This window comes from Penaeus vannamei, chromosome 20 (genome assembly GCF_042767895.1).
Source record: "Penaeus vannamei isolate JL-2024 chromosome 20, ASM4276789v1, whole genome shotgun sequence".
Classification (NCBI taxonomy): Eukaryota; Metazoa; Arthropoda; class Malacostraca; order Decapoda; family Penaeidae; genus Penaeus; species Penaeus vannamei.
In genome coordinates, this window is record NC_091568.1 from 33,704,406 (window position 1) to 33,707,899 (window position 3,494).

The window sequence follows — 3,494 nt, forward strand, 5'->3', positions numbered from 1 at the left end:
GTTAATGGCACAAGCCTGCATTAGTCACCTGTTAGATATTAAATTATCGCATTTTCTCGCTCTCTTTAAGAGTGCGAGGTACGGGCGGAGGCTGTTCGTCATTTTCTTCCCCCCATATACTAAGAGCTGTTAGTGTCGGCCCGTAAATATATCATAGGAATTATGTGAATTATATCGGCAGCGTCGAAGTATAACGTGCCAGCTGTTAGTACCCGAATTCGCCCCGACAGAGCGCACCCGAGGCGAGGGCGAGAGCGTGTACAATCCGTTCTGCCAAGGCGCCGTGCGTGTGACAACGGGTACGCGGGTACACGTGCCAGCATGCCAGCCAGTACCCTCGCAAGTACACGCAGCTCTGATGTGCCGAGTGGGCGCAGATACTAGTAGGGTTGATGAACTAAAGATCTTGAATTGCACTTGATTTTCTGGTTTAAGTCCGCTTAAAACGTGGGCCATCCCCGCGCCCGCGCTCTGTCTCCTCCTGGACGATGTTGCTCCCGCCCTTTGGTGATGTGGCGGCCGGTGTTGAGGGCAAGGGCGGTGTTGTCGCTGTTGGGAGGGGGGGGGGCGGGGGATGTTATTGTTGCTGTCGACTCCGATGCTGTTGATCGGGAGGCTGGCTGTGCTGAGGCGGGTGTTGATAGCTCGTCGGGAATCGCTGTTGTCTGCTGTCCGCGGGTTGGACCGGTGGTGGTCGAGCCGCTTTGCTTTGTTTCTTTTTTCTTGCTCTTTTTTCCTTTTATTCTCACCGTCGCTCTCTTTCGCCGTTCTCTCATTCTGTTTTCCTTATTCGTAATCGCCAAAAGACCGAATTCAAGGCGAGGAGGTAGAAGAGAATCGCCATTTTTAAAAGGACTCGCAAAACAACAGGTTGTCTCCGCCGTTGCCTGGAGGTCGTTGAGTTCGTTCTTTTTTCAGTGCTTAAAAAAAATAAAATAATAATTAAAAAAATCGAGTCATTGTGGTAATTTTAATGGCGAGGCGTTTCTTAAAGGCGTAAATTATGTGGATTATTTTTTTGATAAGCAAAAGATTAATATGATAAGAATAAAACGATAATAAATGAAGATATTATATATCTTATATAAGCTGAAGCAAAAATAATGGGACATGATTATGATAAAGTTCATGATAATTGGTCATTATTATCGTTGTTGTTATTATTATTATTATTATTGTTGTTGTTGTTGTTGTTATTATTATTTTTATTATTGTTGTTATCATTGTAACCATTATTATTATTATTATTATTATTATTATTATTATTATTATTATTATTATTATTATTATTATTATTATTATTATTATCGTTTTGTTGTTCCCGCCAGTAGAAGTCATTACTTTTACTGGTAACAGTACAACTAATGACAATCTTTTTGGTATTCCTTTCGAAACTGTAGTCAGGAATGTTTTTACTAAAATTCCTTATTGTCATTGCTAATACAAGGTCAGTAACAAAAGTTGTTTAAAAACTACAATTCATTTTGCTACAACAACGTCAATTATTACTACTGTGCCTATGCCGTTGCTGCTATTGCTGCTGCTGCTTTTGCTACTACTTCTACTATTTCTTCTTAGGAACGCTAAAGTTCTACTACTTGTTTGTCTATTTTTACTATTACTACTACTTCTCTTGCAACTATAGCATCCGCCGTTTGTATTATACTGTTGTCTGTTATTATATTTATGATTTTATTTTGGCTGCATTGTTATTTTTGTTGTATTTCTTTCATTTTATTCTGTGTTTATCATCACACCAACCTGTCTAAAATCGCCATTGTGACCTCTCTGCTTGGAGTTCGTAAGGCGAAAATCGTTGCAAAAAGGGCTTAATGCTGTATCGATTTGCCCGCGTGGTGAGCGACTGCCTGCAGCTCCTTATCGCCGCATGCTATTTTCGCCCTTAGAGCAGTGATTACCCTGCCTGAGCTCGGCTGATCCGGCTGGTCCCTGAGTCGCCCGTGGTCAGTCGCGGGTGATTTCGCTCCTCTTTGCTTGGGAGGATTTCTGGGACATGTGTGGGATTGTTGAAGGACCGGGCCAGCGGGACTCTCCAGCGGGACTCTCCAGCGGGACTCTCCAGCGGGACTCTCCTGCGAGACTCTCCAGCGGGACTCTCCAGCGAGACTCTCCAGCGGGACTCTCCAGCGAGACTCTCCAGCGGGACTCTCCAGCGGGACTCTCCAGCGGGACTCTCCAGCGAGACTCTCCAGCGGGACTCTCCAGCGAGACTCTCCAGCGGGACTCTCCAGCGAGACTCTCCAGCGGGACTCTCCAGCGAAATTCTCCAGCGAGACTCTCCAGCGGGACTCTCCAGCGAGACTCTCCAGCGGGACTCTCCAGCGAGACTCTCCAGCGAGACTCTCCAGCGGGACTCTCCAGCGGGACTCTCCAGCGAGACTCTCCAGCGGGACTCTCCAGCGAGACTCTCCAGCGGGACTCTCCAGCGAGACTCTCCAGCGGGACTCTCCAGCGAGACTCTAGGCGGTGTGGGATTTTTCGTTTGTTCAGCTTGAAGGATCCGATTGGAAGATTTCGGATTTTCAAGGGCAAAAAATTGAAATAAATAGATAAATAAATAAAAAATAAATGAATAGATAAATAGATCAATAAAAAATAAATGAATAAATAAATAAAAAATAAATAAATGAATAAATAAATAAAAAGAAACAAAGGACTTCATGGGAGGTTTCTAGGTCTATTAGCTTTCGCAATAAAAGGGAGGATTTGCGGGTTCAATGTGTCGTAGGATGCGATGGTGCGCGTTGGGTGTGCATGGATTAAAGCGCCCCAGGGGCTGGCGGGTCCTGTAGGATGGTAGGATCTCGGAGGATTACGTCATCTCGTTAGACCAAAGAATGCAGTGGTAGGAAGGCCTCGGGGGAGGGTTGAGAAAAAAGGAAATGTGGTCGATCAGAATGCCATTGTGGTGGGACACGCCAGGGAAAGGAATGCCGGGGATTCATAGGCGCTCCTGGGACACGGGACGCGGGGAGCGGCTAGGATGCGTCGCCTCCTTAGCGCTGCTAGGACGAGGGGAGGAGAGTCCCGTCCGTCAGAAGCTACGGAATCTCGTGGATCTGCACGGATGGCGAGGGAAAAATTACGCGAATCTTCGGGACATGCACGTTTTTGAATCCTCCTCTCTCCCTTTCTCTCTTTCCTTTTATTTCTCCCTCCGGCTTCCCTCCCTGCGGCTTCCCTCCCTCCCTCTCCCCCCTCCCTCCCTCCCTCACTCCCTCCCTCTTCTTCCCTTCCTCTCTCTCTCTCTTACTCACACACTCTCTCACTCACACTTTCTCACTCCCTCCCTCTCTTCTTCCTTTCCTCTCTCTCTGACACACACTCTCTCACTCACTTTCTCACTCCCTCCCTCTCTTCTTCCTTTCCTCTCTCTCTCTCTCTTACTCACACACTCTCTCACTCACTTTCTCACTCCCTCCCTCTCTCCTTCCCTCCCTCGCTCCCTCCGTCTCCCTCCGAGCCAGGGCGGA